The 13,124-nt window shown below is 34.9% G+C and overlaps 1 long non-coding RNA gene across 16 annotated transcripts in view; it reads left to right on the top strand.

The window, feature by feature from the left end:
* The window catches only part of LOC119232498 (uncharacterized), a 134,889-nt gene that overhangs the window by 39,401 nt on the left and 82,364 nt on the right, over window positions 1–13,124 (top strand). For all 16 annotated transcript variants that reach the window (XR_008549605.1, XR_008549616.1, XR_008549611.1 and 13 more), the window contains one exon: window positions 745–803. This is a non-coding gene — a long non-coding RNA (uncharacterized LOC119232498). The remainder of the gene's footprint in view (window positions 1–744; window positions 804–13,124) is intronic.

Below are 13,124 nucleotides of genomic sequence, written 5' to 3'. Positions count from 1 at the left end.
CGAACCAGCGCTGCAGAGACTGCGGACAGCTTCACAGCGCTGCACTCAACCGATGCCATCGGGGAGGCCCTATTTTATAATTTTTGACTAGTCAGAATAACACATACATGTTCAATCCAAAATATTTGTACATTGTCCATTCTTATGTACATTGTCCATAACTATAAATATTGTTAACGTTACTGATATAAGTAAGTATAAGTATATAAGTACATGTACGTATATAAATAAACACCAATGGACTTTCACAATATTTGTGTTTTCCATTGACAAATGTTTTTCCTTTTTCTGTCTTTTGTGAAAATATTATTTTTAAATTCATTTTTTCCTGTTGATTTGCAAGTTATACATTTAGTTGACTATTTTAGTGACTATTCAAAAAATATTTATACGATATTTAGAAAGCTAAATGTCTCCTTTTATACTATATGAACATGGTAGGATTTATTTAATAGTCTTATATTAATTAACTTTAGATTACCTCCAAGTTTCTAGTATTCTAAGAATTCCCACACAAGTATGAGCATACAATATTTGTCCTTCAGTGTCAAACATACTTTCAGAGTCATTCCAAGTTATAGCACATATTAAAATTTTATTCCTTTTGGAACCTGAGGCATTTTCCACTGTATGTATAGACAACCTTTTGTTTATACATTTGTTGATGAAACTTGGTTGTTGTCACCTTTTGGCTACTGTGAATAATGTGCCTGTGAACATGACTGTACAAATTTCTTTTTTCAGAACCCGCTTTCAATACTTTTGAGTATCTATATGCAGAAATGGAATCACTGGATCATATGGTAATTCTGTATTTAATTTGATACTGTTTCTATAGTGGGTGCACCATTTTACATTTGCACAAGCAATGCATAGATTTCAATTTCCTCTAAATTCTCGCCATTCCTATTATTTCATGAATTTTTGCAATTGTTGTTTTGATAATAGCCATCCTAATGAGTATGAATAGTAATAAATTTGATTTGCATGTTTCTAGTGATTAGTGATATTAAACATTTTCTCCCATATTTTTAGCCATCCATATTTTTCTTTAAAGAAATGAAGTTTTTCTTCATTGTAAAGATATGCACTGTCTATTTTTATAAGGGGTTCATCTTAAGTCAGCATGTTCTCAAAATAAAAATTTAAACTAGTTTTTAATCACAATTAAGAATGTATTCACAAAAAACAAAATAATATTAACTATAAAATGACAATTACTAATTTTGGCTCAATATACTTTACTAGACTGAATGTCATGTAATATATATACAACTAAAATGACTAGAATTAGCATTCTCCTTCTAACTTATTTCACTTAGCATTATTCCTTCCAGCTCTGGATGGTATCAATAATATGTGAAATATAGAGATACAAAGCTAAACGGCATATAAAGACAAGCTTAAAATCCAACCCTCAAAAGCTGACTATAGAAATGAAGCATCTAGGGAGAGGAAAAAGTGGGAGACTTGTAAGAACAAAGAAGGAAGGAAGCACAGTGGACTGTGGCAGAGGACTATGAGTAATTTGGTGGTGGGTGCCCTACGGTGGCAATACCTCTTGGGGTTTCCTAATATTACCCCAACTAAAACATTAAATAAACTAAATTTAGAAATAAATAAATAGAATAAGTGGTAAAACAAAAAAAATAAAATGGCTAGAATTAAAAAGACATATAAAACCAAGTTTTCGTGAGGAGGCAGATCAATTCAGACAAACATTTTTGGCAGGAATGTAAAATTGTATAGTTTTTCTTTGAAAATTATTTGGCAGTTTCTTATAAAGTTAAACTTTCACATGCAGTCCAACAACATACAGCCTAGCAATTCTACTCCCAAATGTTTTCCCAAGAGAGATAGAAACATATGTCCACCAAAGACCCATGTGATGTTTTTTCATAGCTATTTTATTTATAATAGCAAAATAGCTAAAAACTAGAAATTAAAAATGCCCATAATTTGATAAATGGATAAATAAGGAAATACTATACGTTTTATCAAGTTCCCTATTAAAAAAATAAGTAAACAAAAATAACAAAAAGTAATTAGTGTCTATGATTGCAGCAACATTGTCAAATAATTTAAGACACATTAATAACTTTAAACTCTGTATACTTAAAGTTTCATGTTATGTAATACATTTGCTGCAATCCAATTAAGACACCATAGCTCCAAGGGAAATCTGTGCTTTTAGAGGCTGTGAATTAAATCAACCCTTGTTATTTGAAGACAGCTATGATTTATCACAATATAGTATGGACTCTTTCTTACAAGAACTTTAAAGTTTTTTTTTTTATATTAAAGACATCCTTTATTTCTCCAATGATATGTCTTGAGGAAAAGGTGGTTTACATCATTTTATTTGTTTTAGGGATTATAGGTTCAAACCTCTACAAATGCATGTTTTCACACCATGCCCACCACCAAAGCCCTGTAATTCTCCACCATGCTCCATTTTGTTCCATTCCTCTCCTCTCCCAAGCCATCACTCTTCCCTTCTGGTTGCCTCAGTTTTGTAATCAGATGCCAAAGGTTTATTATTGGTTTGGTTTTGTCTCTCCGCTTGTTTCTACATATTCTGCATGTAAGTGAAATCACCCTTTGTCTTTCTCCTTCTGACTTATTTCACTGAGTGTTATGCTCTCAACTTCCATCCACGTTGTTGCAAATGGCAAGAGTTTGTCACATTTTATAGTTGAGAAGTATTCCATTGCATACGATACACCACATTTTTCTTTTTTAAAAAAGATTTATTTATTTATTTATTTATTTATTTATTTATTTATACAAGAACTGGGGTACAGGTCAGAGGCGCAGGAGAGTGAGAGAATTCACCAGAAACAGAGCAGGGAGCCGAACAGGCAGATGGACCAAAGACATTGCAGAGGGGAGCAGCAGGTGAGACAGGAGAGGTCTGCCACGCCATGTGGGTTTCTCCCTGGCTGGCTGGGAATCAAAGAGGCTGTGGACAGCTTCGCAGCATGGTGCTCAACCTGCTGCGCCACTGGGGAGGTGCTACACGACTTTTTCCTAACCATTTCTGTCTCAGGCACTTCACTTGTTTCAAAAATTTAACTATGGAAATAGTACTGAAATGAACATAGGAGTGCACATATCCCTTCAAATTAGTGTGTTTGGCTTTCTTCATTAGATACCCAAGAATGGAATTGCTAGGTCATATGGTAGATCTATTTTTATTATTTTGAGAAAACCCCATGCTGTCTTCCACAGGAGCTGGACCAATGCATATTTTCACCAACAATGTTTAAAGTTTCCTTTTTCTCCACATCCTGTCAACACTTGTTGTTTCTGAGCTTTTTGGTAAGAGCTATTCTCACAGGTATGAGATCATATCCCATTATGCTTTTGTTTTGCATTTTGGTGATAATGAGCATATTTTCATATTCCTATTGCCTATTTGTGTCTTTTTTGGAGAAATTTCTAGCTCTTTTGCCCTTTTTTTGTTTTTGTTTTTGTTTTTTAGTAGGGTTGCATTAGTTCTTTATATATTTTGGATATCTACCCTTTCTCAGATATATATTGTGTAGATATTTTCTTCAATCGGGTGACTTTTTGTTTTACTGATAATTCCTTACACTGTGTAGAAGCTATTTAGTTTAATGTAATCCCATTTGGTTGTATTTGTTTTTGCTTCTCTAGTCCCTACAGAGGAATCCCCAGAACATCTCTGAAGCCAGTGTTGTAAAGTGTTTGCCTGTATTTTTTTCAATGTGTTTTAGAGTTTTGAGATATTGGCCTGTACATTTCTTTTGTGAAATGTCTTGCTGTTTTTTGTTTGTTTGTTTGTTTGTTTTAATATCAAAGAAATTTGTTTGAGAGCATTCCCTTATCCTAGGTTTTTGGAAGAGTTTGAAAAGGATACACATTAGTTCATCCTTACAGGTTTGGTAGTACTCACTAATGAAACTAACTAGGCTTAGGCTTTTGTTTTTGGAGAAATTTGATTACTATTTCAATTTCCTTGCTTGTGATTGGTCTATTCAGGTTTTCTATTTCTTCTTGGTTAAATTTTGAAGGTTTGTCTGAACCTAAAAATACTTCCATTTCTTCCAGATTTTCCAATTAGCTGGCCTAATAACATTCATAATAGTCTGTTATGATCTTCTGTGTTTCTGAGATGTCTGTTTTAACTTTTCCTCCTTCATTTGTGATTCTATTAATTAAAAGTTTCTCCCTTTTTTCCTTAGTAAGTCAGCTAAAGAAATACTCAGGTTTGTCTATTTTATTTACTTTTAAAGAAAACCATGCTTTAAGAAAACCCTTTTAAGATATTTATGAGCATGCCCTCCCTGGTGGCGCAGGTGGTTGAGTGCTGCACTGTGAAGCTGTCCACAGCCTCTGCAGTGCTTGTTCGATCCCAGCTGGCCGACAAGAATCCCACATGGCACAGCAGACCTCTCCTGTCTCACCTGCTGCTCCCCTCAGCAGTGTATTTTGTCAGTCTGCCTGTTCTGTTCCCTGCTCTGTCTCTGGTGAATCCTCTCACCCTCCCGCGCATCTGGCCTATACCCCGGTTCTTTTATAAAAATAAATAAATCTTAAAAAAAGATATTTATGAGCATATTTAACAAATATTAGTAACACTTTTCTTAATTTTCTGTGCAAAGATAGAAAAATAGTTCTGTTTTTGTAATAAAATATAATCTTATTAATATCTAAAACTAACTTTGTGCTGTATCTATTCTATATTTTTAAAAGGGGTCTACTATATAATGGTTATCATTATTCATTTTTTTTCTTTTCTTTTTTATTATTATTATTTTTTTAATAGAGGCATGTTTTTATTTTATTTATTTGGTTTTTTTTTTTTTTTTTGTTTATACATGCACTGGGTACAGTCAGAAGCGCGGGAGGGTGAGAGAATTCACCAGAGCCAGAGCGGGGAGCAGAGCAGGCAGAAGGACCGAAGTACACTGCTGAGGGGAGCAGCGGGCGGCAGGAGAGGTCTGCGCGCCATGTGGGACCCTCCTCCCGTGGCTGGGGAGCAGCCGGGGATCGAACCGGCACTGCAGAGGCTGTGGGCAGCTTCGCAACCCAGCGCTCAACCGCTGCGCCACCGGGGAGGCCCTCATTATTCATTTTGGATGAACATCAACCCACAAGTTCTAGTCCAGTTGTCCTGTTTTAAAAGAATCACTGAAGGAGATCTCCAAAAGAGATTGTATTTCATTGAGGAAAAATTTGAATCCACCTCTTTAACACTTCACATTACTTGACCAGACACTGACATTTTTTAATTCCACATTGAAATGTCTGCATTTAGATTAGCACATAATACAATGAAGAATATTCTTCCCTCCTACCAAGATATGTTTTATGAAAGAAAATATGCATTATACATCTCTAAATACATTAATAGACCTTTTCATAATCAAAGTGAACATGATATATATGAAATTTCACTTTTCAAATATGTTGATATCATGGGGGCTCTAAAAACAATCATAAATGTCTCTGAATTAGGAAGAGAATAAATGTTCTTTTCTGAGTAAGTGATAACTCAAGGGATTATTATTCACCTCCAGGTCACCAGGTTGAATACAATCCAGGTGAATACTGATTTGAACTTGCTGCCATCTGACAGTTACATTGTGACCTATGTGCACTAAGTTACTAGTTCTAATATTAATAAAGAAGAGTCGACATACTGAAAACTGCCCATGCAATTAGAATTAATTGGTGTCCTTTTTAGCAACATTGGCAGACTATTAGGTTAAAATGGCATCCTTTCATCTCTCAACCTAACTAGCTGGAGAAAAATGAGGAAAGTAGAAAATGTCAGTTTCTATTCTGAGAGCAATAGAAGGCCAAAAAATGTAGGAAAGCACTTCATTAAGTCTAAATCCATTCATTAAATCATCAAATCTTGGACTACACGCCATAGTCATGAAAGAAAAAGAGAACAGAAAAATGGAGCCATTGCAGTGCTGATCATCTAGTAGGAGAGATCGAACAACTACACAGACAACAACAGAACACAGGTGAGCGATATTTGCACCATGGAAAAGAATAACTAAAATGTTCTTCCCAGCACTCAGAGGAAGGCATGAAAACATGTTTGTGAATTGTGAGGTAGGGGGGGTTAGACAGAGGAGGGAAAGAGGAACACAAAATTGAACCAAGAAAATCCACTTTTGCTCACCCTTCTCAAAAACCAACAGATTCATTCTATGTGAATGAATTAATTCTAAAGTGTTTTCATTTATTAAACTCAAGTGACCAAAATCAGCATATCACTGTATTCAGCATGCTATTTTGAAAGTACATCTAACAAGACTAATTGTGGACCTTTTGAAAGTAAATGTAAATATTATTGATTCATACTTTCATCATACATGAACTGCCAAAAAAGTGAAAAAAAAAACAAAACAATAAACTAGAGCCCAAGGGAGTCAGATTCTAATAAATATAAAATGAAAATCTGAAGACCTTAATATACATACATCAAAATAAATACGTATTACATAAAATATAATTAAAATCATTTTCTATTCACTTTACGTTTTTGGTTTTTTTTTTGTTTTTTTTTTTGTTTTTTTTTTTTTTGTGGTACCCTCTCCTGCTGCCGGCGACGAACCGGCACTGCAGAGGCTGCCGGGAGCCTCGCAGCCCAGTGCTCACCCGCTGTGCCACCAAGGGAGGCCCTCACTTTACTTATTTTTATCAATGGCATTTTGACAAATGCTAGCTATCATGGTGTAAGGATAAAAGTGATGGTTTATTTGTACAGTGTACCACTCAGAACATTGTCATTAGTTAGGTGACTGTCTTATGATAGGGAAAGAAATTTCTCACCAGAGTGAATCAGGGAATATACTTCAGTTTGGAGTACTAAACCTTAGTAATCAAAGGCCTATAGAATAATGGTCAAATGATCTTTTTGTAGTCAAAATGCAAACATATTATCTATTTAATAAATATTACTCCAGGATCTAAATAAAATCAACAGAATACCTGAGCGCAAAACTAAGCACTCTTCTTTAGATAATTAATGAGTTCCCTGGATAAGAACTTGGAATATACTTTCATTGTGTAATTAAATTAATATATAATCAGAAGCAAAAGAGGTAATTCTCAGACACTTGGATTTTCATCTTTAAAATCCACATAGGAGAATTATACCAAAACTGCAGTTTTTTAATTTTGTTAAGGAAGTCTTACTCATTTTTTCACAAAAACCTTGAATCCCATAAATATAATTCAGATAAGCATGAAGTGCCTTTAGTTTAAAGAGAAAGGATTGCATCTAGGTCCTGCTAGCATACTGAACACTAACACACTAAAAATCACTATTTAAGATGATGTTAATAACTCTCAAAAGGAAAATCACATGTAGTCAATACTAACAGTCAGAAATTATAGGAGAAAATGAATCATTCGTGGCAAGTTAAGCAGAACAGTGCAATTTACTTTGTAGACTGTTTAGGAAATTTAATGCAATTGTATATATAAAATACATAGTTTTGGCAAATTGGTGGATTCTTAGTAAGCAGTTGATCCTTCTTGTTTTTCTTTCTAAATATATCTCAATCTCATCATTCTTAAACAATGTCATAGTTTACATGAGACTTTCTATGTGCAAATGATAACTGCCTTCAATGAAAAAACTAAATTATATATTCTCAAAGATAGCAGTATTGCCTCCCAAATGGTAAATTTGTTTTCTGATGAATGAAAACAATATTCTACCTCCTATGCAGTAAACATCTAGACCTATACTATATATATAGATATGTAGTATATCTGTGGTGTTAGTATTTTGAGTAAGGATAATAAGAAAAAAATATTTCTGAAAGATGTCTTGGAGGGCTGACTATAAAAAGAGTTGAAAAGCATTGGGCACAATTATTAGAAATCACATTCAGTAAAACTCAGAGTTGGTATTAAACCAGAGTAATGTTAATTTACACATTTAGCAATATCTATTAGCTGCATATTATATGAAAAAGTCTATTAGACATTGTAAGGAATAAAAATATGTAGTATATAATCCATGAACTCAAGTCACTTACAATTCATCACCACATCTTAAAAACATCAAACAATACACAGGTTCAGGAATTCAGAGAAGGAAGATATTTTCTTGCTGGGGTGATCAGAAATTTTTCAGAGGACATGCATTGTTAACTGGTCTTTGAAAAAGTGATCAGACAGATAACTAGAACATTGAGGGAATGGCATGAACATAGAGCTAAAAGTAAGAAAGGAGATCAGTACAAAATTCAATAGTGAAAGACAATCGGAATGATATAGAAGGATGTCAAACTGAAGAGTATGGATTTTATCTGATAGAAAAGGGTAAAACCCATACAGAATATTAAGGGGAGTGAGTGATGGAAATGACAGTTTCCAGCAGTGTGAACTGGAAGAGAAAGAGGAGCTGGGATACCATTGAGGTGACATCTAAAAATGAGTACATAGGGATGAAATTAAAACTTCTGCTCAATGAGGAAGCAATGAAGATATTGACGGCTCTGTAGAACTTGGTGTTCTATTAGATATAGAAGTGAGCAGGAGAAAAACAAAAGGTAGAACTCAGTCAACTTTAATTTTTTCAAGTCTGAATAACTAGAATAATGTTACCAACTGCCCTCTGATTCTCTGAGGTTCCTGCTCTATCCCTGTCCCTAATAATCAATTCTCTTCTCAAAATGAAAAATTTTTTCATTTGCTGGGTCAGTTTATTAGTCTGGCCCAGATGCTATAACAGAATGCTATAAATTGGGTGACTTGTATACAAATGAAATTTATTTCTCACAGTTCTGGAGGATGGGAAGTCCAAGATCAACACATGGTAGATTCTTTTTTTTTTTTTTAAAAAATCACTTTGGGAAACATTTTTTTTTTTTTTTTAAAGAGGCACGTATTTTATTTATTTATTTATTTGTTTGTTTGTTTATACATGCACTGGGTACAGTCAGAAGCGCAGGTGTGTGAGAGAATTCACCAGAGCCAGAGCGGGGAGCAGAGCAGGCAGAAGGACCCAAGTACACTGCTGAGGGGAGCAGCGGGCGGCAGGAGAGGTCTGCGCGCCATGTGGGACCCTCCTCCGGTGGGCGGGGAGCAGCCGGGGATCGAACCGGTGCCGCAGAGGCCGTGGGGAGCTTCGCAACCCAGCACTCAACCGCTGCGCCACGGGGGAGGCCCAACACATGGTAGATTCTTAAGCCCAGTTTTATAGTTCACAAATGGCTATCTTGTCCAGAGATCTTCCATGGTAGAAAGAGCAAGGGAGCGCACCAGGCACTAATCTCACCCTCATCTGTTCCCAAAGAGTGCACCTCCAAACACCATTATATTGGGAATTAAGTTTTCATATATGAATTTTAGGAAGCCACATTCTATATGTATCAATCAAGACAAACTGCAAACAACAGCAATATTCAATAAAAGTACTGTTTCTATCTGCAGAAGTCCATTTCTGAAACCTAAAGAAAAATAACAGTATGCCCATCAGGAATACAATATTTTCCTCTTTCCTTACTCTTAAGTGGGTTGTCTTATGAATTTGTCTTACGGGGATAAACTTGTGAAATAGCAATTATATTTTTTAAAGATTAATTTATTTATGCATACAAGAACTGGAGTACAGGCCAGAGGTGTGGGAGGTGAGGGGATTCACCAGAGCCAAAATGGGGAACAGAATAGGCAGATCCACTGAAATGCACTGCTGAGGGGAGCAGCGGGCAAGGCAGGAGAGGTCTGCTGTGCCATGTGGCTAGCCCCCTGCTGTAGTGGCTGCAGATAGATTCATAGGTTGTGTCTTAACCTCCTGCACCACCAGGGAAACCCAACAATTATATTTTTAAAAAGCTGTTTGATTCATTAAAAAATTAATGATCATACTTAAACGATTAAACAAAGCATGATCAAACTTTATAATTTTTTGTAAATGCTCCCATATGGTGGTGTACATACAGGAGTGAGTCTCCCTTGGGCAGCATTTAGAAAATTCATGTCTTGTCTCAAATTATTGAGGGAACTTAACATGAAGAACTAGTGAGCAATGAAAACAATGTCATCCACTTAAAAATTTCATATGGGTGCCATTTGAACTATATGCAGTAGGAAAATAACATCTTGTTTCCATATACAATAAGTTCAAAGGGAAAAGGTTCATTGGACAATAAATATGGATTAAAACATAAAAATCATGGGGAGATAGAAAATATTTCTTAGGCTCCAAACTTGTTTGAACTAATCTAGAAGACAGCTCCTCTACAGCATGAATCATGAAATAAGGCTGAAAGTAGATGACTGAGTTTATTGCCTCTCAAAACATAAAATGAAAAAGTGGCAGCAGATGATTGCAGATATAGGAAGAAAAATGTCCCAAACCAGTGGGGCATAAATCCCTGAAGGATGTCAAAGAAAGATACAAATAAGTCTCATTTGCTTTTTCATCACATAATATTCTATTCATTTTCTCTACTAATCTAAAATATGATGATATTTAAATAAAGAAATACCCAGCATGTTAAATGTGTGCTTTTAACATTATTTTCCTGATCATTGTTACTAGAAAGGTGGCAAGCATCACTAAAAAAATATAGAGAAAAATTACTTCTATACCAGCCATCATTATCTAATGGTGGATAAATCTTCTGTCTAGATATACAATTTATTGGATGTACAGAAAAATGAAATAGGTTTACTCACAGGTGTAATTATGAATATTGACACTGATCTATGATGTGCACCTGGCATGATTCTCATAGGCTTCTCCTTCTAGAATGACAAATCATAAGTTTGTCCTATAATTTATAACAGGCCAATTACTTCTTGTGCTGTATTATTAGCTCAGAGCCAGATACACAGCACACATTGTACATTGACAATCAACTTCTGTGCACAGGGGACTCTGAAACATGCCTAGCAAATTAAGTTGATTTTGAGATTCTATCAACTTTTATGCCCAATCCCTTTGCGATTACATATTTAACTTTTTCACAAGAAATTTTATGTCTCTATTTTTGATGAATCTAGCTGATTATCCTAGTCTCTTTATCCTGTTCTCAACAAAGCACAAAATAGATTCTATCAAGTCTAAGTATATTTCCTGGTCTCCAGATACAGTATTTGTTGGTGAGAGAGTTGTAACTACCTGCTCTGCTCTGACTGTTTATTCTTCAGCAGCTCCAATTCAGCATTGACTATCCATTTTTTTTTAAGATTTATTTATTTATGCATACAAAAGGTGGGGTACAGGCCAGAGATGTGGGGGTGTGAGAGGATTCACCAGAGACAGAGTGGGGAACAGAACAGACAGACTGACTGAAATACACTGCTGAGGGGAGCAGAGGGCGAGACAGGAGAGGTCTGCTGCACCATGTGGGCTGCTCCCTGGCCGGCAATCAAACTGGTGCTGCAGAGGCTACGGATTGCTTCACAGTGTAGTGCTTAACCTCTTGCGCCACCAGGGAGGCCCTGACTATCCTTCTTATGTCCCACAAGGTAGTTGCAAATTTTCCTGAGATTCTTTTGTGTTTGATAGATGTTTGAAAAGAGACACTTAGGAAATGTTTATGCTCCAACTCTGTCTTATTCTACCCCTTTTGAAAAAGTATTTTTCATTGAGGTAATGTTATTCACCACTGTATATGATTCAGAGGTAAAAGGCCACACCTCTTCAGACGTATGTTACCATACCACATCCACCAAGGCAACCATAGTCCTCCACCATAGTCTAATGAGTCTCCTCCCCATGTTGACCCCACCTTTTCCCTGTAATCTGACAGCCTCAATTTTATACTCAGATTTCTGGGGTTTATTTTGGTTTGGTTTTGCTTGACCCTTACTTTTGTTTCTCTATATTCCACCTATGAGTTAAACAATCAAGTATTTGTCTTTTGCCTTCTGACTTACTTCATTTTGCAGTGTTTCTTCCAGTTCCATCCATGTTATTGCAGTTGGCAAGATTTCATTTTTTATAGCTCAATAGTATTTCATTTTTCATATATACCTCATCTTCTTAATCTAATCATCTATTGTCGGACACTTAGATTGTTTTAATATTCTTTGGTCTAGTTATAAACTGTATAGCATGAAAACAATACTCAGTCATTTCTAATTCTCAATTTTTATTAATGAAATGATAATACCATAAAATACTTTTAACTCAGTTATAAACTCAAGTTTAAAAAATAAATTTATGTATAATAGAGAAAATATTAGAGATTAGTGGAGAAAGAAGGGATTCTTAAATGAAATAATTGACATTTGATAAAAGAAAACATGCCATACAGTAACAATAATTAGGGTAATGAAAACAATTTACTTTGGAACAGAATAAACATTCAACAAACATTTGATGATTGGTGTTGCAACTTTCATTTGTGGGAAATGAATAGTAATTTGGCACTAACAATTACCTAAGGAATGATTTTGAAAGAAAAATAACACAGCAGAGAGACTGAGCTAGAATTAAGATTACTTATATTTCTTCATATTGTTGCTTATTATCTGTGAGAAAATTAATTCCATTTACATAGACGTGAAAGAGCTTTTGAACAAAACAAAGTATCTTATTATGAAAAATTGTCACTTCTAGAGTTTGCTTATATAGTCTGAGTTCATATGAATGTGTTCCTTAACGACAAATACTGAGATGTATAGCCTACTAGCATCTCAGAAAGAGAATGGAATGTATAAGGTGTGATAAATACTAAATAGATCAATATACTTAAACATTGGTATTTTTCATTTTTTTTCTGGAAAGTTTTAGCTCAAACACTAAAAATTAACACTTTATAGCAAAAAGTGAAATGTATGTTATATTTAAGAATATCCATGAATCAAGACTGGTATTTTTAAGGAAAAGATTAAAATCATAATAAGTCCTCAAATAATAATTTAGTAACTTATTACTAGCCTGAACTAGATCCTGTTCTTCCAGCTGTTTTTGCATAATATATGACCAGGCCTAAAAAACTGACAACACTGAACTATTGATGGACAATATAGCAAATAGCTGACATTTTATTTCTACCATGGAGCTAACAACCCTCTCCATTCCATATAATATCCATCTTTCAAAAGGCCAAAACCAAATCCATCAGTGCAAATGAATACTGTCATTATGACATTTACATGTCAAGAATTAT

Source organism: Talpa occidentalis, unplaced genomic scaffold (assembly GCF_014898055.3).
Source record: "Talpa occidentalis isolate TD23 unplaced genomic scaffold, MPIMG_talOcc4v2.1 talOcc4.7, whole genome shotgun sequence".
NCBI classification, from domain to species: domain Eukaryota; kingdom Metazoa; phylum Chordata; class Mammalia; order Eulipotyphla; family Talpidae; genus Talpa; species Talpa occidentalis.
The sequence above is the reverse complement of the archived record's forward strand: the minus strand, read 5'-3'. Positions and strand labels throughout refer to the sequence as shown.